We start from the raw sequence: 27,768 nt of genomic DNA, 5'->3' as shown, positions 1-27,768 counted from the left end.
ATTGCTCAGCTTGCAGGATCTTGGTTTCCTGAGCACGGTTGGAACCTGAGCCTCGGCAGTGAAAGCCCAGAATCCTAACCTCTGGGCCACCAGGGAACTCCCCTCCCAAGGGCTTTTAAAAAGAATAAGAAGTAAAGAGAATGAGACAAAGCTGAAGGGAGATCTCCCGGTAGCATCTTAGGGTGTGAGGCGATCTTGCACGGAGGGGTCAGTCTGGGAAGAATGGAAGCACCCATGTTTTGTTTTGTTGTTTTTTGTTTTTTTTTTTAGTGTATGTGCTGCCGAAGCGAGCACTGTTTTGTTGTTTTTTTTTTAAGGTTTAACTTTATTTATTTATGTTTGGCTGCATTGGGTCTTTGTTGCTGCGCGCAGGCTTTCTCTAGTTGCGGCGAGCGGGGGCTACTCTTGGTTGCAGTGCGCGGGCCTCTCATTGCGGTGGCTTCTCTTGTTGCAGAGCACGGGCTCTAGGCACGCGGGCTTCAGTAGTTGTGACACGTGGGCTCAGTAGTTGTGGCTTGCGGGCTCTAGAGCGCAGGCTCAGTAGTTGTGGCGCACGGGCTTAGTTGCTCCGCGGCATGTGGGATCCTCCCAGACCAGGTCTCGAACCCGTGTCCCCCGCATCGGCAGACGGACTGTCAACCACTGCGCCACCAGGGAAGTCCCGTGACTTGTCATTTGATGCTGCTTCACCCATGACTGCCAACCGGACACCCAGGCATCGGTAGACATCAATGAAATAGATTGAAATGCGTGAATTGTCATCCATAGACAGCATGCAGAGTAGATGCTGGAGGCCCCAGAGCTCCCTGAAGCTGCGTCCCAAGACTTACCAAATGCTCTCACATCCTGTTTTCACAAACCACAGAGGAGCCAGTGTAATTTCCACCCAGTAGAGATAGTGCCGCTTAGATCAGCTGCAAGCAAGCCGCAGCCTCCCACTCCAGCTTCTACAAGAGTTGGCTGGGAGGACAGTTAAATGGTCCCAACCCGCTAATGGATATACAAAATGAAATTATCCTTTTTTCTGCTTGTCCATTGCTCCCCAGATGTGTCCTTTTCTCATTCACGGACTTGTTAGCCACGGTCAAGTGGAAATCTATGTTTTTGTTTAATTTTTAAAAAATGTTTAGCGGGATATATTTGTTTTACAATGTTGTACTAGTTTCCGGTGTACAGTAAAATAATTCACTTATACACATATATATTACATAGCTTCTTTTTTTACGTTCTCTTCTTCTTTCCATTGTGTCTTTTTAGGTCTTCTGCCCGTTTTTGGATTGGGTGGTTTGTTTTTTTGATATTGAGCTGCATGAGCTCTTTATATATTTTGGAGATTAATCCCTTATCAGTTGCTTCATTTGCAAATAACTGACATACACACACTACTACATATAAAACAGATAACTAATGAGAGCCTACTGTAGAGCACAGGGAACTCTACTCAGTACTCTGTAATGACCTATACGGGAAAAGAATCTGAAAAAGAATGAATATATGTGTATGTATAACTGATTCGCTTTGCTGTACCCCTGAAACTAACACAACATTGTAAATCAACTCTACTCCAATAAAAATTAACTTGAAAAGTCCATTTAAACTGTATTCTGAAGCACAGGAAACCCCATCACCGTGAAAAAGAAAAAATGATACTGGTGAGGTTTGAGCTCTTACCCGTAGGGGAATATGGAGGAGAGGAAATTATCCAAAATGATGACTGATGAAGCGCCGTGAGAGAGGTACGGAGAGCAGAAGAGGATATGGTGTTGTGGAGATCAGAGAGGAATGGTTTCTGGGGAGAAACAGCAGTGAACAGCTCCAAGAAGATGGGTTCTTGAAAATGGGTTCTTGGGTTGGAAAGGAGGTCGTGCCGTATTTCCCGGGGCAGCATCACAGCAGTGGTGGCTTGGGCTGAGCAGTCAATGTAACGGGAGAGAAATGAGTGTGGTCCATGTTCGAGAACATTCGGTGGGGACAGGAAGGGGAAAGATGGGGACAGTAGCTTCAGGGAAGGAGGAGGGAGGTCTCAGGAATGTCTGAGGACGCCTGCCAGTTCTTTTTTCCTTTGAAAAATGCCCAGCCCCACCTGACATCTGGCATTTTTATGTCACGTTGGTGGAAGCAAAGGAGAAGAAAGGGCAGAAGAGAATGTCAGGAAAATGCCTCACGCAGAGAGGAGTGGGTGGACAGCTGTGGTGGGAGAGGCAGGAGATGTCTGCGGTGAAGACATGAGTTACGAAGGGGCCAGATGGGGAGACTGGAAAGAGTGGAGAGGATGGAGTTTGGGAGGGACAACTGGACACTCACGCTGGAGGTGCCGCTTCTCGTGAAGATACGCCACCAGCGCTGCATCTAAGATGGACGGAGTGCGCCTTGAGTGAAGCTGCTGGCATAAAGATGACAACGTCCCTGAAAGCTGTCCCCATTCTTATTAGCATTTCTTCACGTCCCTTGATAGAATGACAGGACATTCTCATTGATGGCTTTCTACCCTCTTCCATGCATTTCCCTTGGTGTGAAACGCAGTGCTGAGTAAGCTGTACGGCTTCTTCTCTTTTCTTTCTTTTTTTTTTTTTTTTAACTTTACAGAACTCCCGATGTCCCATCTTTCTACAGGCATCAGATTGATGTCATCTAAACCTCAGCATATGCTTTTCGTTAATGATGGAAAGTTTCTTTCTCATCACCAAAGGAGTTTACGAGAGACCTAAGGGTATAAGTGAAACACTTTCTTACTAAAAAAAAAAAAAAGAAAGAAAGAAAATTACCTGTGTCTTTGGGAAAATTATCTGGAGATATGAAAACATATAGGAAAGTTAATAAAAAGGGATTCTGCACTGTTTCCATTAAATGTTCCATCCTCTGTAATGTAATGTCTTTTGTCAAGTTACGAGAGCAAAGCATATGACGCTTAATCACAGCATCTTGAATTCATACGGAGAGGCTGCATGTGTGTCCAAATATGCTAACTGGACAGATTCTGGAAGTTCCCGATGTGAAAATTTAAAAAAAAAGAAAATGCAGTTCATCCCCTGAAGTTCTGTCAGAATCCCTTAGGACTTGTTCATATTTCTTACTTTAGTATGAATGTTTACTAACACTACTACGGGAGTAATACTACTTTGGGAGAAGCTAGTTATCTTGAAGGCATCTCCACCGCCGTGTTTCAGTGGCCGTGAAAGATTTTCTCTTCTTTCTGGGAGAGTTGATATTTGTTTGGCTTTTCTGACCAACTCACATTTTGGACCCATGCGCTTGTCCCAAGGTCCCTTTCATCTTGCCTTCCAGGAGAGAGCAGAGCGGAACAGAAATGGAAGAGGATGGATGCGCCAGGGCTCAGGATAATGTAGGCGAATCGTCCACTGTAAAAGTAACTTCATTTTCTCTTGGAGAGGCACCATGAATGGGGGAAACGTTGGCTGGGCGTCTGGCCCCAGTTTGTCCCTCTAACCTCTTGGGACCTCTCTGAGATATCTATAAACTCTGAAAGGGAAAACTCCCAAGGTTCGTTTTCATTCTAGCAAACACTGCTTGTTTCCTTTCCAGCAAAGAAATGGCATTCACCGGGTGGTCACGATGCATCCACATTCCCACTCTTCCAGAGTAGTCATTAAAAAAACATCACCCCTCAAAATCGTAACGACTTCTTCCTGTCATAGCCTGAATCAGTGTCTCCAGAGAGAGCAGGTCTCTGTCTCTAGAACTGGGGAATGTGACCTGATTTGGAGAAGAAATCTTCGCAGACTGTCACCTTCAGAACTCAGCCTTGTCTGAAAATCCATCCAGTCAAGGTTAGATTTTTTTTTTTGCTTTTATTTATTTATTATTTAATTTTTTTATTGAGGTATAGTTGATTTACAATATCATATTCATTTTGGGTGCACGGCACAGTCATTCACTATTTTAAAGGTTTGTAGTTATTTTAGAATATTGGCTGTATTCCCCATGTTCTACAATATATCCTCATGGCTTATCTGTTGTATACATAGTAGTTTGTACCTCTTAATCCCCTACCCCTCTATTGCCCCTCCTCCCATTCTCTCTCTGCACTGGGAACCACTAGTTTGTTCTCCGTATCTGTGAGTCTGCTTCTGTTTTGTTATAGTCATTCATTTGTTTTATTTTCTTTTTAGATTCCACATGTAAGTGGTAACATGGAATATTTGTCTTTCTGTGTCTGACTTATTTCACCTAGTATGATCATCTCTGGGTCCATCCATGTTGCTGCAAATGGCATGATTTCATTCCTTTTCATGACTGAGTAATATTCCATTGTATATAGGTACCACATCTTCTTTATCCGTTCCTCTGTCGATGGACCCTTAGCTTGCTTCCAAATCTTGGCTACTGTAAATAGCGCTGCTGTGAACATGGGGGTGCATGGATCTTTTTGAATTAGTGTTTTCATTTTCTTCAGATACACAGCAGGTTTGAAGAGGGGGGACGAAGGTCCACAGCAGAGCATGAAGCGGGAAATCCTTTCCTAACACGTGCTGGGGGTAGAGCCCTGAGGTTGCCCCTGGGGTTCCCGAATCCTGGCCATCCAGGCAATGCTTGCCTATCCGGACCCCCGCCCTGCCTGGACCCTGCCTCGGAACCAGAAAGCTCTAAAAAGCCTGAGAGATCGAGGCAGGTCACCAGCAGAAACTGGAAACAAATGCTCCATCTTTAGATGTAGGTCACTGCTTCTCCCCGTGGTGGAAAGCACACCGTTCATCATCCATCTGGCGTATCAGTTGAGCAATGACTGGCACCTAACCACAGCCTCCGCCAAAGCTGTCAGCCGTGGGGGAGGTCAGCCTTGAAAATAATTTTCCAAACACGTTGGACCTCCAGATGCTTTCAGTGTGGAAAGCTGGAGTTCATTTATTAACAGCCTAAGTGCATTTCCCCTGAAGAGCAAATGAGAAGAACGTGGTCATCTGCTCTAGGCAAGCGCGACGCAAAAGGAGGTGGAATGAAGTACCCTCTCGCAGAGGGGCTGTGGGTTCCTTGCAAAGGTGTTGTTACTATTTATGGGGAAGGTCATCAGTTTTTCTGAAGTGAGTGGGCTAGCAAACCGAGAATTTTTAAAGAATAAAGTTTTCTTAATTTGATATATGACACTTACATGTAGAAATTGCAATTTTTCTTTCATTGATTGATTTATTTTTGGCTGCGTTGGGTCTTCATTGCTGCACGCGGGCTTTCTCTAGTTGCGGCAAGCGGGGGCTACTCTTCGTTGCGGTGTGCGGGCTTCTCATTGCGGTGGCTTCTCTTGTTGCGGAACGTGGGCTGTAGGCACGCGGGCTTCAGTAGTTGTGGCGCACGGGCTCAGTAGTTGTGGCTCGCGGGCCTAGTTGCTGCGCGGCATGTGGGATCTTCCCAGACCAGGGCTCGAACCCGTGTCCCCTGCGTTGGCAGGCAGATTCTTAACCACCGTGCCACCAGGGAAGCCCAGAAATTGCAATTTTTAACTCACTTGAAATGGCTATCCTCTAATTGCTGGGTTACTCTACATGAGAAATTCAACTGCATGGGTGTGGGTATCAGCGTAAATTCATATAATATGTAATACATATTATTGTAGCTATCTATCATCTACCAGTGTTTCCTATCTATCAATCATCTATCTACTGTCATCTATCAAATCTATCAATCTTTCCTCTATCCATATCTATGTATCTGTTATCTGTCCATCCACCAGTCATTTATCTGTTCTATCATCTATCTACCATCTGTCGAATCTGTAAATCTTTCATCTGTTCATATCTATCTCTCCACCTATCACCTGTCATTTATCTGATGTATCTATCTTTCCATCCATCCATCCATGTATCTGTCTATGTATCTATCTATCCATCCATCCTCTATTTGTCTGTCTCTCTCTCCATCCATCCTTCTATCTGTTTATCTATCCATCCATCCATGTATCTATCCATCCATCCTTCTGTATGTCTGATTGTCTGTCTGTCTGTCTACCTATCTATCCATCCATCCTCTATATGTCTGTGTCTGTCTGTCTACCTATCTATCCATCCATCCTTCTATATGTCTGTCTGTCTGTCTACCTACCTATCTCTCTATCCATCCTTCTATATGTCTGTCTATCTTTCTATCTGTCTGTCATCTCCCCAGTAAATCATTCACACATAATACCCTCAATGATTCTGCCATTATTCTCATTCTTCAGGTGAAAAAGCACCTGTTGGAGTCACCATTTACCTGAGGAAGGGGGACACAGCCATAGGAGATGGAGCTGAGATGTGGCCTCACCTACCCTTCTCATTAAAGGTGTGTGATTTGCAATCACACTTACATTTGACCTGCTCCAGGGTCCTGGTTACCTGTATTCATTTGTGTACACAACTATATTCAATTTTGTTACTGTTCTGTAGACTATCTTGCAGGAATTCAGTCAGCATTATAAATACCCACTGGGTATTTAATTTTATCCCACCTTACTATTACTGTTCAGAGTCCCTGGAATCCCAGTTTTTTGAGTTTGTGAAAGAGTTCTCTCTGATAGGGGACAGAAGGTGAATTTCACTCGTGTGAGCTTCTCAATCACAAGGATTCAAAGGGAGTGGGAATTTACAATACAGTCGGCTTCTAGAGAAGCCCATGGGAGCCCATGTAAGTGCCCTGCTACCTTTGACCAGCACTTATGGTCATGGCTAAATTTGGTTCTTTGTTTTACTGTTGATGTAATAGTCAGTTACTATCTGATTACTATTAAGCTATCTGACCTATTCCGGATGTAGTTTAAAAACATCTCACTTAATGTTCTCACCCCGCCCCCAGGAGATAGAACTCAAAAGGGATCAGTTTTACCGTGGGAAGCAGCCCAGGCACCAGAGCCCTGTTTCCATGGCAGGTAGAGGTAAGTAAGGAAGTGCTATACAGCGGTTCTCATTGCTTCAAATTATCTTTGCATGAAATACGTCTTGATACTTCACAAAGAGAGTGCATTGCTCAAATCCAGATGTTTTATGGGAGAGTGATGGAAATATTGGTATGGCTGAATTCTAAGTCTGAATTTGAAGCATTTCCTTCGCTCAAATGTTTGAGGACTTTTTAAAATTGAACTTTATTATTTTGTTGAAGTGTAGTTAATGTACAATATTATATAAGTTACAGGTTGTACAATGTAGTCATTCACCATTTTTCAAGGTTATACTCCATTTATAGTTATTGTAAAATAGTGGGTATATTCCCTGTGCCGTACGATATATCCCTGTAGCTTATTTTCTACATCATAGTTTGTACCTCTTAATCCCCTCCCCCTATCCTGCCCCTCCCCTCTTCCCTCTCCCCACTGGGAACCACTAGTTCATTCTCTGTATCTGTGAGTCTGCTTCTGTTTCTGTTTTATTCACTAATACTAGTTGTATTTTTTAGATTCCACATATAAGTGATACCATACAGTATTTGTCTCTGTCTGTCTTATTTCGCTTAGCATAACGTGGAGAGAACTTTCATTTAAAGGGACGATATCAGCTATACTGAGGGACGCTCACCACCCGGTCTGCCATGAGCCCCCATGACAGATGTATAACCATCCTGTTTCCATGGTCAGTTATTGGGGTTTATGCATCGGCCCTTACCCAGGCACAGAAAATGTGGATTTTTCCATGCCTTTGCCAGACGATACGACGTTAAAATGCCATTCATTTGGGTCAGCCAACCACCCGAAAGATGCGATGTTTGGGGAGGTTGGCTTGAAGGACCATGGCTCGTAGATAGCATAGGTGTTACTTTCAACTCACCCTGGACCACCCCAAAGCTGAGTTCTTAGACCACTGCTGTTGTAGTTCTCCACAGAATTGCTACCTCTGCACGGCACTTTGTTAGTACGCGCTGGGTGTTAAAATGAAAATATTTATAGCAGAGTGCCTTTCCAAGTTATGTCACTGTGTTCCCTGTGGGGGAACTATTGAAAACATTTTGGGGATTAATGACTCAGAGATGCGACTGGAACAGCTTTTCTTCCCAGGGAGAATTGTTGGGCAATGGTTATTCACAGAACAGAAGAGGTATCACTTTTTCCTTTGGCTGCCAAGAAGCTCAGAACTCAATTATTTTAAAAAATCTTGTGTGAGCTTCTCAATCACAAGGATTCAAAGGGAGTGGGAATTTACAATACAGTCGGCTTTGTCATTGTGGTGGACAGGGACATAAAGACATTGCAGGTGAAGGGGTTGAGGGAAGAGTACATTTTTAAATATTCTGGCTTCTGAGGGACAGGGATAAGTTGGGAGATTGGGACTGACACATACACAGTACTATCTACCAAATAGACAACTAATAAGGACCTACTGTAGAGCACAGGGAACTCCACTCAGTACTCTGTAATGACCTCTATGGGGAAAGACTCTGAAAAAGAAAAGGTACATGTGTGCGTATAAGTGATCCACTTTGCGGTACACCTGAACCTGACAGAACATTGTAAATCAACTACACGCCAACAAACCGTTTAAAAATTAAATAAATAAATACTCTGCCTTCTAAAATCTTTGTGATGGTCAGATTAAATGTATATTTGTTTGGAGAATTGCAAACATATACAAAAGCAGGGAGAAGAGTATATTGTATCCCTCAAATACCCATTGCCCTGAGCGATTACCACCCCCTGGGTAATCTTGCTGAATCTATAGCCGCACCCACTCCCCTCCTTGGACCTCCAGACTCTCCTTGAGGCTAGTCACAGGCGTCAGACAATTGCATTCAGTTATCTAACGTTATCTTATTTTGTCCTGCGTATTCTTAAGCAATAGACACAGTACATGTAAGGCATGTGGTGGGGAGGCAGGCAGACACGTGCATACTTGCACAAACGCATGTGTTTTTCCCATGAGTCACTCAACTTCTGCAGCTGTGCTTGGGTTTGCTCACTCTCAGCCTTGGAAACTGGCCCAAGACCATCCCTTGCTGGTGAGAGGGTGTCCAGTTGCCAGGTCTGTATGGTGTTGATGGCTCTTACCCGAAATTGTTCCTTTCCTTGGACCCCAATGGCATCTTCCAGAGTGGAAAGATGCAATAGAAAAATAAAAGTATATCTCCCGTTGGAGTTGGAGGGAACCAATAATTCTTTTCTTCCCTCACCCTCTCGTATCTGGAATCACTCCCAAGGGCTGCATTTACCAAGGAGACGATGCTGTCATCCTCGGGATTCTGGGAGGAGAACCCATCCTATCCTAGCATGAGATGACACTACGTATGTGCCACCTGCTAAGATCAAGAGGTGACGTGAGTCCAATGCTTCTCAGTACTTCTCCCCTCGTCTGGGAGCCGAGAAGCCCAAAAGCCAGAGAGACTACACTTGCTCTCGATCTTTTCTTTTCTTCAAAACGCCACGACTGCTTCCATGATCCCGCCTGCCTACATCCCTTCAGCTCACTTCTCGGAGTTGTTTCCACATAAATCACCACCTAATGCACTATGAAATCACCCATGACGCCGTCCTCTGGAATGCGCTTCGGGGTAACAGCTGCTGTTGGGTTTCTGCTCTTGCAAAACTGGTATTTATGGTAATCCATTTAGCAATTATGATTATCTCAGTTTGTGGGAGCTTGGCAGGGAGTTGACATGGCCTGGCTGCTTTGCAGAAGGAAAGATAATGGACTGAGTTTTCCAGAAGGAGATGACTCAGCGCCTTGAAAGCTGTGCGGAGCAGGGCTGTGCGGGGCTCGTTAGAGGGGAAATGGGATCTCTTTAGGGACACACCCATTGCTGGAGACAGCTGGGGCTGTCAAGGGTGGCGTGGGCCTTACAGACAAGGTGTCCTCAAAGGTGGAAAACCCTCAGAAAAGCATCGGGAGATGATGTCTGCGGAATCTTCCATAGGAGACTTCAGAATAAGGTGTCATCGCAACGTCACAGAGACTGCACAGCTAATGGTTTCTTAAGGTTTTTGCTTGGCTTCTCCTCAGAGACGTAGGGCGCGGCTTGGCACCCCCGTCGTCTGTACAGAGCCAGGGAGGAAACATTGGGGGCTTTCTCGGCCCTACACGTCATCTCAACTACTCGGCTCGGCCTTGCAACGGGTACACAGATACACGCAGTGCCTAAACGGATGCTCTTGGTTGCGTTCCAGTAAAGCTTTATTGATGTGAACTTCACGTCATTTTCAAGTCTCACAGAATGTTGACTTTTTTCATGTCTTTTGACTTTTTCCCCCAACCATTTAAAAAGTACATACTTACTCTTAGCTCGTACACAGAAACAGGCAGCTGGCACGATCTGCTGGGTTATTTGATGGGTTATTAATCTACGGGTTATGGTTTGCCATCTGCTAGTATAGATGACCTGTTTTAGCATTCTGCAGGGAAACAGAACCCATCGGATATCTATCCATATCTATATATCTATATCTATCACCTGTCATCTATCTTTCTAGTCTGTATGTCTGTCTATTATCTACCCATCTCAGTCTATGTAATATTATCTATCTAATCCAATGCTCTGTCAATCATCTATTGACCTATCTATCTATCATCTATCTACTTATCCTACGGATCCTATCTAGCTAGCTAGCTATCCATCTATCTATCTATTTAGCTATCAACCTCTATCTCTGTCTATTATCTATCAATATCTATTCATCTATGTATGTCTGTATCTATCATCTATCTACTTATCATATCTATTATCTGTGTATCTATCTGTCTACAGAGAGAGAGAGAATTGTTTACGAGTAATTGGCTCCCATGATAATGGAGACCCAGAAGTCCCACCATCTGCCATCTACAAGCTGGAAACCCCTTCCTACTTGCTCACCTGCAGAAGAGAGGACTGAAAGTGACTGATCCGTGTCCCAGGATACTTCGCAGCTGGGGTTGTCCCCTGAGCCAGATTCCTCCAGGTGCATCCACCGTCATTGCAGGAGTCCCAGAGATGAGCTAGAAAGGCTCACCATGAAGTACACATCTCCTGGCTAGCACCATGCGGTGGGGTCCTCTGGAGATGCTGGGGCAGGGTCCACTCTGAAGCCTTGGTGTCACGGAGACTGCAGAGTGGGGTGACAGTGTGCTGCTTCCACGCAAAGGTCTGAGGGGCTCTGGGTGCTTCTCTTAACTCCATGGAGCCTGGTGCTGGCGTTCCTGTCTGTGAGCCATCCAGCCTGGTCCTCCAGTATCCCAGACGTTGTTCTAAAAGCAGAACATTTGAAGCTCTAAGTGCGTCTATGTGTGGGGGCTGATAGAATCCTCATTTTCCACATAAGGAAGTTAAGATTTAGGGAGGTGAAGAGGTTTGAGAAGCTGGTGGCTAAAGGTGGTGCCGTTAATAAAATGAATCCCAAGGCAATTCACCCATTCAGTCTGATTCCCCTGCTAGTACAGCTACTGTGGCCTTGCGGACAAGGAAGGGGGCAGATGGAGAAAACAGATGCCGATTCTGCCCTCGTAATGTCCAAACAACAAGGACTTGCTTTTATCTGTCTGCAGCTGGACTTAATTAGAACGTTAGATTGGTGAGCTGAAATCACCTGCTGGAGTTGGGTCAGACCATCAGACATGCCTGCGTTAAGTGGCTTTGTTTAAATACAGCCTGCAATGGATAATTTTATCTGTCAACTTGGCCAGGCCACAGTGACCAGTCAAACGGTTTAGATGTTTCTGGGAAGATATTTTATACCTGGAATGAACATTTGCATCAGTAGCCTTTGAGTAAAGCAGATGACCTGCTGTAATGTGGTGGGCCTTATCTAATCAGGTGAAGACCATAAGAGAAAACAGAATTTGAGGTTCCCCAGAGAAGAAGGAATTCTGCCTGAGTTTCCAGCTTGCTGCCCTGATGACACTTGGACGTACGACTGAAACATCAACTCTTACTGAATTTTCAGGCTGCTGGCCTGCCCTGGGGATTTTGGACTTGCCAGCCTTAGAATCATGTGAGCCAATTCCTTAAAATAACTTCTCTCCCTCTCTCGATGGATAGATAGATAGGTAGATAGATAGATAGATAGATATAGATAGATAGATAGATGTGATGGATGGATGGATGGATAGTTAGATAGATAGATAGGTAGGTAGGTAGATGGATAGATAGATAGATAGAAGTGATGGATGGATGGATGGATAGGTAGGTAGATAGATAGATAGAAGTGATGGATAGGTGGATAGATAGGTAGGTAGGTAGGTAGATAGGTAGATAGAAGTGATGGATGGATGGATGGATAGATAGGTAGATAGATAGATAGATAGAAGTGATGGATGGATGGGTGGATAGTTAGATAGGTAGGTAGGTAGGTAGATAGATAGAAGTGATGGATGGATGGATAGATAGATAGGTAGATAGATAGATAGAAGTGATGGATGGATGGGTGGATAGATAGATAGATAGATAGATAGATAGATAGATAGATAGAAGTGATGGATGGATGGATAGATAGATGATAGATAGATAGATAGATAGATAGATAGATGTGATGGATGTACCCAGTGGTACATTTGTAAAATTAAAATAGATGTATGAACCCATTGACACGTTATCACCCCAAGTCTGCAGTTTACATTAGGGTTTGCTCTTGGTGGTGTACATTCTGTGGCTTTGGGCAAATGTATAATGACATGTATCCATCATTTTATCATCATACAGAGTAGTTTCACTGCCCTAAAAAATCTTCTGTGCTCTGTCTGTTCATTTCCCTTTTTCCCCTAGACCCTGGCAACCACTGATCTTTTCTTCTGTCTCCATATTTTGTCTCTTTTTTTTTATCATGTCATAGAGCTGGAATCACACAGTAGGTAGTCTTTTCAGATTAGCTTCTTTCGTTTAGTCATATGCATTTAAGTTTCCTTTCCCAGGTACTCTTTTTTTTCTTTTCTGTACTTATTTTTTTTTTTTTTTATAAATTTATTTTTTTTATTTATTTATTTTTGGTTGCGTTGGGTCTTCGTTGCTGTGCGCGGGCTTTCTCTAGTTGTGGCGAGCAGGGGCTACTCTTCATTGCGGTGCATGGACTTCTCATTGTGGCAGCTTCTCTTGTTGTGGAGCACGGGCTCTAGGCACGCAGGCTTCAGTAGTTGTGGCGCGTGGGCTCAGTAGTTGTGGCTCACGGGCTCTAGAACACAGGCTCAGTAGTTGTGGCACACGGGCTTAGTTGCTCCGTGGCATGTGGGATCCTCCCAGACCAGGGCTCGAACCCGTATCCTCTACATTGGCAGGCGGACTCCCAACCACTGCGCCACCAGGGAAGCCCTGTACTTATTTTTTGAATATGTATTTTTTCATTGGGGTACAGTTGCTTTACAATGTTGTGCTAGCTCCTGCTACACAGCCAAGTGGCCCCACCGTATGTATGTATACACGTGTCCCCTCCCTTTCGGATTTCCCTCCCATCCAGGTCACCACAGAGGACCAAGTAGAGTTCCCTGTGCTATACAGCAGGTTCTCACTAGATACCTATTTCATACCCAGCGGCGTATATAGAGTTCAGAAAAAAAAACTGTCTATGTGCCTATTTATAGTAATATCTATAAGCCTTTCAGGATCCATCAGGGGGATTTCTCTTTCCCCAGCATCACCTCCCCCTCTGCTGTCATCAACTGACAATCACTTTTCTGGTTGTATTCCTCACCAGTCCTATATTCCAGATGTGGCAGCTGGGCAGGCATGCACGTGGACCACTATCTCTGTACATTTGCCATCCATAAACACTCACTTCATTCTACAGCCATTTCTTAATGTCTAGCCTCTTCACAAAACACATAGGAGTGAGGACTCACCCGATCTACCATTTTGGAAATGGTCTATAAATGTTAGAATGTGTCCTGCCGACATCCATCCCGCAATGCTCAGCTCACAAAAACCCATCTTCTCTTCCAGGATCCTGCCCTAGACTCGCCCCGCCGGCATACATCGCTTCTCTGGGCCTCCACGGTACCCAGGGTGACCCGCCCCCAACCCCCAATGGAATGAACTGATGCCCACGGGCAATGAGCCAACCCAGTGAGGCATGAGGAAGATTGGAACCATCTGGAGAGGAAATCTCCATGAGGCTTGCTCTCTCGTGTTGTTTTTTTTTTTTTTTAATTTTTATGGGAGTAGAGTTGCTTTACCATACTGTGTTAGTTTCTGCTGTACAGCAAAGTGAATCGGCTCTACGTATACCTATATCCCATCTTTTTTGGATCCCCTTCCCATTTAAGTCACCACACAGAGGTGAGTAGAGTTCCCTGTGCTACACAGTAGGTTCTCATTCGTGATGTATTTTATACATAGTGCCAATGGTGGATATATGGGAGACTGGGGTTGACATATATACTCTGTGATTCTCTCTAAATAGCCTGGGTTCGGAAGAAATGGAAGCTTGGCTAGCAGGTGGCAGGACCCCAGTGGTAGCATGGCCGTGGGGCATGCAAACTGGACAGCCAACACCTGTAGCCATCTGATGACACCTAGTGGATACATCAAACATGGTGGGTTGTCCATGACTTAGACGTCTCCTGCTACCAGAAGCTCCCAGGTGTGTCTGATTGGAGCTGAATCATGACAAGCCAGAGATGAACTTGCTGGGATAAGAGCCTGGGACCAGACATCACTGTCTCTGTGGAGATTTAGGGGAGCAGCAGGGACCACCCTTCTTGGCCGCTAGTTCTGGCATCATGGAACCCAACTTGTCTTCTGAGAACAGATGGGCTCCATGGGGAACAGGTGAACCACTGAGAAATGCATGAAAGATTCTCACAGCCGTTGACAAAGAGGAGAAATCCAGGACGAAAATGGTGGTCGACCTCTCTCTAAAAGAGAACACCCGACCTGGGCACATTACCTTATTTGTGGTATTTTCCACCTTCTGACCATTTAGAGCAGCTCGGGGGTAGGACGGCTTTGTTCTAATCATTTGAGAACTTGGGCTTACACTCTCCACCCCCCCACCCCGGTTCTAAAAAAAAAAATCCTCCAAATCTCTTCTTACCCTCCAGTTTTCCCCTTCTGAGAATGGTCCCACGGTAGTTGAACCTTGAACCACGTGGAGGTTCAGAGCACCAAAAATTCGAGTATAACTTAGAGTCAGCACTCTGTGTCCATGGTGCCTCCATATACGAGGGTTCAGCTAACTTGGATCGTGTGGTACTGTCGTACATACTTAGTGGAAGAAACGTCCTTAGAAGTGGACCCACGCCGTTCAAACCTGTGTTGCTCAAGGGTCAACTGTATATATACAAAATTATTCAAGTCAAAATCTGGAAGTGGGTGCTTATTGATTCCTTTCTTTCTGTCCTGATCTGAATAATGGTAAACCTTAGAGAATCTACCAACAAAGCAATACCCAGCCCAGCCACTTCTCCCCAAACCCACTGTGACACTTGGGTTTCTCCCTCCTGGTACTGAATCCGCTGGTCATGCTGGATCCAAGGTGTTAATGCACGTCAGACTTTTAGTCCGATGCCGGCACGCAGTAGGTGCTACAGAATTGTTGCCCGTGATTATTCTGAGAGTAATTGCCCACCCTGCCTCCCAGTTATTCTTCCATTGAATGGTTTTCCTCCAAATTGCTACTGACGTAAAAGCAACCTGGCCTGTAGAGCGATCAAACATCACGTATTAAAGGCCTTTCTGGGCAGAAGGATAATTCCATGTCAGGTGCAGTCAGGTTTAACCGTGTGTGACTATGAAAACCGTGATAAGGTGGGTGGTGGAATTTTTATAGGAGGTGATTGTGCCTTACGCATCAGATGCACGCCGTCACGGGAGAAGGCGCGGCAAGGCTTCATCTGAGAGGACCACGCCGCGATGTGTTTGTTTTCGTTAACAGTGTGCTTGCTGTTGGAAATCTGTAGCATATGGGTGCTCGCTTAAACCAGTTATTCACTGGGTGTCATTTTCTTATAGAAACAATACTAAGCGTCTCCCCGTTCTATGTCAGGTACCACGTGGTGCTATACAACGGTGCAAAAATCGTGCAGCCTGTTTGCTTCCATTTTAGAAACAAAACGAGGAAAAGCTTGATTATCTTGAGCACTGACGAGCTGAATTTGAAGGAGTTGCAGGTGGAGGCGTGGGTGGTGTCATTGTCATTGGGTGATGGGAGGACACCACCGTGCTTTGTTCGGGACAGATTCGGGAAGGAGAAGAAAGATGGGATATCTGTGTGAAACAGCTCTAACGTGGTGTTCTCAGACTTTAACGTGCTCACGTGTGAGTCTGACATGGTGGGTCCGAGGCGAGACTTGAGAACATCCATTCGTGGCTGGCACCCAGGCGATACAGATGCCCGGTGGCCCATGCGTTGAGTGGGAAGGGTCTAGAGACGTATTCCAGTGGCCCAACATAGTAGCCAGTAGTCCTCCCTGCCTAACTAAATGTAAATGATTTAAAATAAAAGACAACTTAAAACCTCACTTCCTTGGTCATACCAGCTATGTTTCAAGCAAGTGCTGGGTAGCCGCCATGTTGGATGGCACAGCGTAGAACGTTATTCCAGCACTGCAGAAACTTCTGCAGGACTGTGTTCGTCTAGAGGCTGGCTATCACCAAGGAACATGTAGTTACAATAAGGCTAATGGGTTTTTAATCTTTGGAATTTTTTTTTGATTTTAAGATTCGAAGGGGCATGAATGAATACCCACATGAAATTCTGTATACCAGCGTAAAGCCCTTCATAATCAGGGCACAAATATATGTCTCTCAGAACACGGGGCTCCCTAGATATTCTAAAAAGCCCTGATATGAAAGAGCTAAATCCTGAAAAGTGTCCCAGATTGCCACATTTCTAAATATGTTTGTTACACATACTCCTATGCCCCCTATGTAGGGTAGCTGTAGAAGTCTACAGCTATTTATATACACGTATCTGCATATTCTCATATTTTCTTACAGTTATTTTACATTCTCTAGGTGAGCAAAAGACAAGAAGATTCGGGCTTCCCGGAAGCGGAATCACGCAGGTGAGTAAACAGCTGAAAAGTCAACCAATCGCGTTTGAAAATGAGAAACTCACACTGGCTGCGCTGTCACTGGAGATGCAGGAGGCTGATCCCGTTGAGACGTCGGGGACTGTGTTGCTGAGAGTAAGGCGAACTGCCTTGACAAAGACCCCGGAGGATTTCGTAGACTTAACGCAACCACAGTTTGTTTATTTTAAATGACTCGTCCTCTGCAGGTGAGAAGATTTCTTCCCGGCGGTGAGTGAGAGATCCAGGTTCCTGGCCAAACTGGTCCTCTGCCATCAGCAACACCTGCCTCCCAAGGTACCCCTGCTTTCATTTGTTGGTTTGTTGCTGTTGGTGTCTTTTGTTGCCGTCGCTTCAGTGCCGCACGGCTGGAAGAGAGAAAACACGTACACGCGTACCCATGGGAGGCTTCCATGGTGTACATCCTTCTAGTCACATTCCTTTAGCCAGAGCTCAACCACACAGACACATCAAATGCTGAGACCAGCTGGGAGGTGATGCCAAGCTGAGAAGAGGGATAATTTGGTTTGGGATCAGTTAGTAGCCTCTGCCCATGGATAAAACCCTCTTGATGCGTGTGCAAGCAGTGACAAGACCCATCCCTTGCTGCCGGGACTGTACGTTGGTACAATCGCTTTGGAAATCCATTTGGCGCCATCTTGAAAAGCTGAAGGTGACTCAGAAGTTCCCCTCGTTGGTAGAAACTCTAGAGAATGTCTTGCACGTGTGTCCGTGTATAAGCGTGCTCTCAGGAGTAATGCCTCTCATACCGCAACCTGCAGGCAACCCACGTGTCTGCTGGCAGGAGAGCAGATGTATAGAGTGTGAAGTGATCGACAATGGAATACTGCACAAAAGGGAAGCAAGTTGACGTCCTCATGCATTTTAGAAATGCATTTTAGAAATGCACAGTTGAGAGAATAGAGTACAGGAGACCAGACAGTGTGCTATCAATGCATAAAGCAAGCAGAATGGAATACTAATATGTTATTGAGAAATGCAGAGACCTTCGGCGAAGTCATTACTATTTTCTTATTGCGCATAAAATTTGGGGAAATACTTAACTCTGGGGGGAGTGGTTCTTGAGGAGCATTGAAAGGAAAGGGGATGCCGGAGAGTAATAATGATTCGGAAATGTTCCCGACGTTTGAAGCGGCTCGTGGATCCGTGCTTGTTTTGTTCGTTCCTTTGTCTATTCGTTACGTTCACATCACTGCAAATCTTCTTTAGAAGCTCGGCAACAGTTCACACAAAGAATAAGTTCGTTTTAGGCGCAGTAAACTAGTCTTAGCCAGTCCTGGGTGGCTTCCCACCCCCTGGTTAATTCCCCATCGTTGAAAGGATCTTTTTGATTCACGAGTAGCTTCTCTACGACCGTCTTCTGCTGTCACCATCATTTGCGGGGCATTTTGATCATAGAGGTGGTGACCCAACCCAAACCAGGTCCATACGATTGATCCCGGAGGGAGGAAGCTCCTGGAACACTTCCAGATTCAGGGCAGAAGACAAACAGACTTGGCTGTTTTGTCTTTAGTTTGTAGAAGATCTTTTCTGGAAGGTTCCGGTCTTTTTCGTCAATGGCTGTTCTGCAGGGTTGTGATTTTGGTGTGTCCGCGAGGTGAGGTGACCTCGGGGTCTTTGCTCCGCCGTCTTTGCTGCTTGGCCCCCGACTGGGCTGTTTGGAGCCTGAACTCAATTCCTCTGCTTCCCATTGCTACATCCTGCCACCCCGAGTCTCCTTGCCTCTCTCTTGAGGAGACTAAGGGTGTTCGAATAGATAACTTGGGGAAGACCCTGACACAGGGTGCGTTAGAGGCTTGTTCAGTTCCCAAAGATCAGTCCCTTATGAGAGAGTTGCCCAGGAAGCCTGCAAGTTCCCGGCGCCCTGTGTCACCTCTGTCTCTGTCCGTGGCCCCGAATCAGCAGCTATGTGTCTCTCCCCCGCACTGCAGGACCCATTGCCACATCTGCACCGTGGATGTTACCCTGCCCTGAATCTCATTTACAGCATCCCTCTGCGGCTTTCTGCCCTGAGAAATGCTCCCCAGACATCTCCCCCTGAGACACACATGCCTCTGCTTTTGGAATCAGCCCCAGAGATTCACCCCCTCCCTTCCTACTACTTCCCTGGCATCCCCCCAACAGAGCCTGGCACGCTCCCTAGATGGTCTCTTTGCACTGTCTGTCATTTCATGATAGCCCTGGTCTCACTTCCCTACTCATCCCCCGTTTGCCCGGTGGTCTCTGAGCAATGTGAAGGTAGGGGGTGCAGCTTCTCATTTTTATCAGTCCTGCCCCAGCACCGTGCCTGCTTTCGCCAATTACCACTGAGCATTTTCGAGAAATACTAGGCATGAGAAGTGCAGCTCAGGGATGAACCGTGCATACCGGTGCCTCATTGAGCTCAAGGGTCCGTGTCTTAGGTGGGATCCCCCAGAAAGCAGGGAGAAAGCAATAAGGCTGTGCTGGTCCAAGGAAGTGGCAGAGAGGGAACAGGGGCCGGGGCAGGGAAGCGGGGAGAGACAGCGCAAGGCAGGGTTACCGCTTCCGGGTATGAGCCCGGCTGACTGCTCCATCTTAGGCGCCCTCTTCCCGGTGGACAGAAGGAACTGACCCTCAAACAGAGGGAGGGAGAAGAAATTACCGGCTGGTAGATGCCCGTCTGCCGTTGTTCACAGACTCCAGCCTCCCACGTGGGGTCTTAACCTGCCCATGCTTTGGGGTTGTAATATATCAGCTGGAAATGGAAATGAATATATGTTTGCATCTGTATATGCATATAGATCTATGTGTGTGAATCTGTGAATATATATATATATATATTCCCCAGAGAACATATATTATATTCAATATTAGATTTAAGATGGACATATTATATGTGATAATATATAAGGCATATATATAACATATATTATATATACGTCTATATATAAGTATATATATTAACATACATAAAATAATATTATATATAATATTATATATTATTGCATATTTGATACATATATGTATAGCCCATTTGGGCTGTTATAACAAAGTACCACAGACTGGGTGGTTTAGGAACAACAGACACTTATTCTTCCAGTTCTGGAGGGTGAGATTTCAAGATCTGCTGGCAGATCTGGTGTCTGCTGAAAGCCTGATTCCTGGTTCCTAGACGGACATCTTCTTGCTATGTCCTCACACGGAGGAAGGGGTGAGAGAGCTCTCTGGGGTCTCTTTTATAAGGACACTAATCCCATTCGTGGGGGCACCGCTCTTCTAACCTCATCACCTCTTCATACCATCACCTTGGGGGTTAGGGCTCCAACATATGGATTTTGGAGAACATAAACATGCAGACCCTAGTGATGTATCTATAAGGAGATTTGCTGTAGGGAAGTGGTTCATGCAGTTACGGAAACTGAGAAGCCACAAGATCTATAGTCAGCAAGGTGCAGGCTCAGAAGGGTTGATAGTGTCAACTCCGCTCTGGGTCTGAAGGCGAAAGACAGATGTCCCTGTTTGAAGACAGACAGGGAGAAGTTCCTTCCTTTTTGTGGGAGAGTAGATCCTTACGTTCTACTCAGGCCTTCAGTCAACTGGATGAGGCCCACCCACATGGTGAAGGGCAAGCTGCTTTATTCCGTCTCCTGATTCAAATGTTCACCTCATCCAACAAGGTCCTACTGCATACAGCCTGGGGAACTATATTCAGTACCTTGTAATAAACCATAATGGAAAAGAATCCGAAAAAGAACCTATATATATGTGTAACTGGATCACTTCGCTTTACACCTAAAACTAACACAACATGGTAAATCAAATGTACTTCGGTTTTTAAAAAATGTTAATCTCATCAAGAAACGCCCTCCCAGACACACCCAGAATCATGTCTGACCAAATATCTGGGCACTCTGTGGCTCAATCAAGACACTAAAAATTAACCATCATAATGTCTATGTATATGTGTGTGTGTGTGTGTGTGTGTGTGTGTGTGTGTGTGTGTGTGCATACATCTTAGGATGCATTCAGCACCGGGCCGAATAAAGGATAGAATTTTTGCTGGAACATATGGGCGCTGTAACAGTATTCTAAAGTCATTCTGAAACATCATTTGCAACGTCCAAATACAAATTAAGGGAAGGATCTGAAAAAATAAAAGATAGAACGTAGCCAGTTGGCCAGGCATACAGCATTCAGACAGCTGTGATGCCACATAAAAATTCCAGTAACTCCAGAAAGTTTCCATGTGTTCTGTGCTCCCCACTGCTGAGGAAAAGATACCCATCCGGTCACCCTGTTATGGTCACGGCATTTGAAGGAACTGGCTTCTGGCAGCCCTGCAGCTATGAGGTCTGCAGGGTGTTTCTTTCTCCCTTACATTCCTTTCTAGAAAATCTGTGTTCCCAGTTCATTTAAAGAAGGCAGGGCGTTACTTCATTCTTCGTTATGGAGGAGTAATATTCCATTGTATCTATAGACCACATCTTCTTTATCCATTCGTATATGGATGGACACTTAGGTTGCTTCTCAGCCATAAAAAAGAGTGAAATATTGCCATTTGCAGCAACGTGGATGGACCTAGAGATGATCATACTAAGTGAAGTAAGTCAGAGAAAGACAAATGCCATATGATATCACTTATGTGTGGAATCTAAAAAAGTAATACAAAGCAACTTACTTACAAAACAGGAACAGACTCACAGACATAGAAAACAAACTTAGAGTTACCAAAGGGGAAAGTGGGGGAACAGATAAATTAGCAGTATGGGATTAAGCAGATACAAACCACTATACATAAAATAAACAACAAGGACCTACTATAGCACAGGGAACTATATTCAATATTTGTAATAACCTATAATGGAAGAGAGTATGAAAAAGAGTAGATATATGTTATATATAGGAATATATATTATATGTAAGAATATATATTATATATAAGAATATATATATAATATATATATATATTTTATATATATAAGTGAACCACTTTGCTGTACACCTGAAACTAACACAACATTGTAAATCGACTCTACTCAATTAAAAAATAAAATAAGAAAAAACATTGCAGGGCAGGTTCAAACTCAGTTTAATTTTAAAATGACAAAGGCAGCCACTCTGGGACGAAAGTGAATTACTCACTTCTTTACTCTGCATCAGAAACAAAACTTCCAGCCTCACAATCTGGTACCGCGACCTAAATGTGGAGAAGGATGTGGTCTCATTTTGTTTCATGAAGCAGCTGTTTTAACCGTCCCTCGCATCCCGGGCTTATTACGCTTTACCCAGAAGTTCTTTTCACTTTGGAAGGCGGACGGTTTGTAATTGCGTATAAAGTAATAAAAACGACCAGATAACCTGTTTTTGCAGAAGATGCCAGAAATAGTTCAGACAAAAGGCACACATGCCCAAGAATCTTTAAGCAATATATAAGAAAACGCAAAGATTGCGACAGTCTCTTAAGCTATGCCTTAGGACTGTGTCAATTTATGAGAAGCTAGCTTCTCCATGACAGATATTTCAAACCACGGCAGACAGTGTGTCTGGTGGGGTCACCCAGGCATCTTATCAGCCAGAATTCCACGCAGCAGGCATACAGGGACTGCCTCATTGTCTGGAAACCCTAAGGATGCATATTTACCCTTGATAAACGCCTAATTAGAGCTAATGTAACGTTATCCTTGTAAGCAATTCTGTAGTAAGATAGACCATTGGATGAATCACCACAGATGTCTCATCTCTCCTGTTAGGCAACCAACATTTAACATCTCTTTGTGGCATTTCATACTTAAAACTTGGCAGTGAAGATTCAGGACCGGAGTGCAATTTTTAAACAAAGCGTGAGGCATACCATTTGGGCTTTTTCTTGAACACTAGACTTCGGGATAATGAGCTAGATTCTCTCATCCTACAAGACCTTTCGGTAACCAGTCCAGTTCTGAGGAAGAATTGGCCCCAGTGTTTCAGAAGATGGTAACTCACTAATCCACTAATATTGATGAGTATTCATATATTAGTCTTCGTGGGCAAGACCTTTCCTAACAGAGGTCACTTCTTGAATTTGATGACACTCTGCGTTTTCTAAACTCACATTTTCCGTGAGTCTCAGTGCATATGGGTGGTGCCAAGATAGCAGAACACCATGGCGGACGGCATGGGGCAGGGCTGGCCCAAGGGGGTTATGAGCAGTTTAACAGGCATTTGTGTGTAAGGGTCTGAGCATCTGTTGGATTATTTGTGTACTTTCTGCTTCATCTTGCACTCTCTCGGATGGAAAGAAGTGTTGCCAAGTGACACGGAGAAAGCCAGTGAGCATTTCTGGTTTTCATTTCTCCATAGTCCTTTTTATACGGGTTCTCCCTGTCCCCTTGCAGTGCATTGTATGTGTCTTTTTTTTTTTTAACAGAGTGCCCTGAGCTGAAAGGATTTCTTTCCTCCAAACTACATGGGAAACCTCTTCTTCAAGATAAGAATGAAGCCTATTTACCTTGTGTGGATAAAGCCTCATGCACTACTGGTCCTATTTCAGCCGCTCGGTGAATGTCTGTCTAATACAAAGCCGTGAAATTCCTAGGAAACACGGGCGAGTGAGTCACAGGGGATACGTGTTTTTGACATCTACTGTCGTTGTTTCTGAAACATAAAGAGATTCTGCAGTGCCTACATTTTCCCCAATTTCAGCCATGGCAGCTGCACCCTAGCTTCCCACAAATAAGAAAAAGGGGGGAAGACAATAAGGTCCTTGAATACCTCGATCTGAATATGTAGCCTGTCCTCACAGCCTGACTACCCAAGGCGTCCGTAGATGGTTCGATTTCCGTTCCGTGCAGGTCAGGAGCTTCTCCAGCAACAATAGGGAGCTACTGCTTCCAAAACCCAGAGGCAGAGAGACAGCGACCCTTCCAGCAAAGACGAGGGCTTGACACACAGAGAAGTATTTGTGTGGGGGGCAAAGAAGAGTGTAGCTCCAAAGAGGCCTTTGCAGACACGCGTGTGCAAAAGGAAATCTCTTGGAAGGGCCATCTGTGAATATCAAGGGAACAGTAGCACTGGCTTTTCAGCGTTTTCCAATTCAGGCAACCCTGCTCCTTGTGCGACTCAGAATTTAGAATCGATTCTCGTTCCTGAGCATAACTGACGTCGCTTTGATCTTCATATATTTGTCACGGAAGCCAAGAACCTCCTAGGATACCCCCCTTCCTCTTCACGTCGGGATTATCCACAACAAATCTCAAAAGTTAGGTCGGCAAGGGAGCTCTCGGTCACTTCCCGTTACACCTCCTCCGTCAGTCTTGGTTCCACGGCCAAGAGCAAAACCCACGGTCCGTTCCTGACCTCTCTCCTCCCCTCCACATCCCCTAGAACAGCATCCAGTTCATAGGATGGTGTTTCTGCCCCCAGAGCCTGTCCCGAACCGGTCCCTTTCCTTCATCTCTAAGAGAGCTACTCCTTAAATCCATCCCCCTCTCTTACCTACACGCCTGCGATAGCCCCACGGCTGAGCGTCTGCATACAACGTCACCCCACGTAGTCTTTTCTGCGCCCCAGCCAAAGCACGTTCAGAAGCGTAAACCTTCCACCATCTTCCTTACCTCAAACTGTCCGCTGACTTCCCGTCACACTGAGGACGACATTCACACTCCTTCACATACAGTACCTGGCCATGCATTTTTTGGACCCATCTGTCTCTCCAGCCTGTTTTCCTGTCTCTCTTCCCTACACCCCCTCCTCTTCCCTTGTCTGGGTGGAATTAGGTCACTTAAAAGGCAGGCACTTCAGTGTGATCAGCACAGCTGCCTCGTAAGTCTGCGCACAAGCTACGTTGTCAATAACCTATTGACCGTTGATAAATGCCAGTTCATTGCCATTTTTATATTATTTTTACTGAACGACAGTTGATTTATAATACTGGAATAGTTTCAGGTGTACAACAAAGTGATTCAGTTATATATATATATTCAGTTATAGATAGATGGATAGATATTCTTTTCCATTATAGGTGACGACAAGATATTGAACAGTTTCTTGTGCTCTACAGTAAATCCTTGTTGTCTGTGTGTTTTGTATATAGGAGTTTGTATCTGCTAATCCCAAACTCCTAGTTTATGCTTCCCCTCCCTTTCCCCTTTGGTACCCATAAGTTTACTTTCTGCGTCTGTGAGTCTGTTTCTGTTTTGTCAATAAATTCACTTGTATTATTTTTTTAGATTCCACATACAAGTGATATCCTATGATAGTTGTCTTTGTCTGACTTACTTCACTCAGTCTCAATCTCTAGGTCCATCCATGTTACTGCAAATGGCAATATTTTACTCTTTTTTATGGCTGAGAAGCAACCTAAGTATCCATCAATAGATGAGTGGGAAAAGAAGATGCGGTGTGTGTGTATGTATATATATATATATATATATATGGCAATATCACTCAGCCGTTGTTAATCGGTAGGTTATGTAGATGTTGCCCGTCCAGAGATCTCCTTTCACTGCAGTCAATAAACATCGAAGGATTTAAACTGTTTGACGTGGAGCTTGTCTTGGGGCCACCCTGGCGCCAGGGAGAAGGGAAACAGCTATAAAGCCCAGAGACATAAATCGCTCTTTGGATATCCTTAAATTGCAGGCTTAGTGAAAACTGACAAGGTATGAATATGAGTAATGCAAAGATGGTTGCAGTCAAGCCGACCTTTTCTATGTATGGGGGAAAGTTTTTTAAACTTCTTTCAGAGTGAATGTGTGTATAGGCCAAGACCCAAGACCCATCAACACCGTTGTGATGTTTGCACAGATCTCATTTGAAAATGCGATCAAATATTTTGGGAGAGGCTTTCCTTGAAACCTATAGTTGAGAAGTAACGGTCCCCTCCAGTCCCTCTGGGCTGGGCTTTGGCACACAGGTTTTCCAATGCAAAAGAAACATTTATTTTTCTGTGGAAGGATGAAAAGGAGAAACTCGAGGCCCACATCATCTGTTTAAGGAAAGAGAAGGAGCCTCGAATAGGGTGAACAGCTTCTCCCCAGATTTATGTTCACGTTGAATCTCTGAATGTGATTGTCTTTGGAAAGAGGGTCTTTGCAGGTGTAACTAGTTAACGATGAGGTCATCCTGCAGCAGGCCGAACACAAAATCCCATGAGGGTGTCCTTAAAAATGAGGAAGGCTCAGGGATGGGGTGTAACTCTGGAAACAGAGATGGGAGTGATGCGTCTACAAACCAAAGAACACCAAGGATTACCCACAGCCGCCGTCAGCTGGTGAGGGATGGTGGGTGGAGCAGATTCTCCCCAGGAGCCTCGAGAAGAAACCAAGCCCGCTGACACCTTGGTCTCAGACTTCTGACCTCCAGAGCTGGAAGAGAATAACTTCCATTGTCTTGCCAACCCAAGACATGGTGTTTTGTTATGGCAGCCGCAGGAAACTAACACGCCTAGCTTTGTTGACAGCCTGGGTTCTGGAGAGAGTATAAGCTTTAGACGTTTTACAGCCTTTCCGACACATTCTGTACTGGAGCCTCCCAAGGGGAGCTCGTAGGTGTCACAAAGAGTGCGAGAAGCACCCCCAAATCACAGATGCTCCAGGATTGCCATCATTGGAACGAGTCTGGAATTGCTTTCTCTAAGTGACCCCTTCACGTTCCTCTGAGCCTCATACTTCCACGTCCATGGTAATCCTAAGCTCAAAAAGAAAGCTAAACGTCCCTCCAGAGCCTCTCCGTACTGTACGGTTGCACAAACTCCAAAGCATGTAAACAACAGGCTCAGCGTCCTCAAATTCGCTGCCAAGTGTCAGAGATAAATCATCCGTCTTCGGGGCCCACATGCAATCACCAGCAAATTAAACTTTATCTTTCACATCCTGCATTGCCAAATGCTTTTTTTGTTTTGGGGGGGTTTTTCGGTAGCAATTAAAGATGCGTTCCCCCAGTGACCGTTCTCGGGAGGAGACTTCAAGGACGCTTTCCAGACCGAGAGCAGAGGATACCACTTCATGCTTTCAATGGAGAGGAGCTCTGCTGGAACAGGGCATTCTTTGTGACGTGGCCAGGAGGGATTTCAACGTGTAGATTAATGGACTTTCTGAAGAAAGAGATCACCGTGGTGTTTCATTGTTTTCTTGTTTTTAACTGAAGTACAGTTGATTTGCAGTGTTTCAGGTGTACAGCAAAGTGATTCCGTTTCATATATTTTTTTTTCAGATTCTTTTCGATTTCAGGTTATTATAAGATATTGAATAGAGTTCCCTGTGTTATACAGTAGGTCCTTGCTATTTATCTATTTTATATATAGTCGTGTGTATACGTGAATCCCAAACTCCTAATTTATCCCTCCCTTCCCTCTTTGGTAACCGTAAGTTTTTTTTTTTTTTCTGTCTGTCAGTCTATTTCTGTTTTGTAAATAAACTCATTTGTTTCATTTTCTTAGATTCCACATATAAGCAACATCACACGGTATTTGTCTTTGACGTACTTCACTCAGTGTGATCATCTCCAGGTCCGTCCATGTTGCTGCAAATGGCATTGTTTCGTTCTTTTTTATGGCTGAGTAGTATTCCATTGTATATCTGTAGCACATCTTCTTTATCCATTTATCCGGTTTTTTTTTTTGTCTGACCCTGCTTGTATACCTCTTCCACTGGAACCCTTCTCTCTAGTGCTTGTCAAGGTTACTATTCAGGGGTTGTAATCTGGGACGAGACTTCAGGACATGTGCACCCAGGAAGGTCATGGCACAGTTACCACAGGTAAGAAGAGAACAGCTGGAGGCTCCACCCACTCGCAGTTTGGTTGTTGGCAGAGTCTGAGAAATCAGCCTCCTAGCAGCTCATCAAGGGAAAGGTCAGGTGTCCGAGCTGCGGAGACGCAGGCAGTGACTCCAGCCCACAACGTTCTCCACCCGCCCGACTGCCCTGGTGTT

The 27,768-nt window shown here is 44.8% G+C and overlaps 1 long non-coding RNA gene across 1 annotated transcript in view; it reads left to right on the top strand.

Annotated features, from left to right (window-relative positions):
- The first annotated feature begins 16,824 nt into the window (after window positions 1-16,824).
- LOC112407116 (uncharacterized) overlaps window positions 16,825-27,768 on the top strand; it is a 31,361-nt gene continuing 20,417 nt past the window's right edge. Inside the window, exons 1-2 of the long non-coding RNA XR_003004681.1 lie at window positions 16,825-16,871; window positions 17,087-17,174. This is a non-coding gene — a long non-coding RNA (uncharacterized LOC112407116). The remainder of the gene's footprint in view (window positions 16,872-17,086; window positions 17,175-27,768) is intronic.

Source organism: Neophocaena asiaeorientalis, unplaced genomic scaffold, assembly GCF_003031525.2.
Source record: "Neophocaena asiaeorientalis asiaeorientalis breed wild unplaced genomic scaffold, Neophocaena_asiaeorientalis_V1.1 scaffold69, whole genome shotgun sequence".
In the NCBI taxonomy this organism is placed as follows: domain Eukaryota; kingdom Metazoa; phylum Chordata; class Mammalia; order Artiodactyla; family Phocoenidae; genus Neophocaena; species Neophocaena asiaeorientalis.
This window is presented reverse-complemented; position numbering and strand designations above follow the sequence as displayed.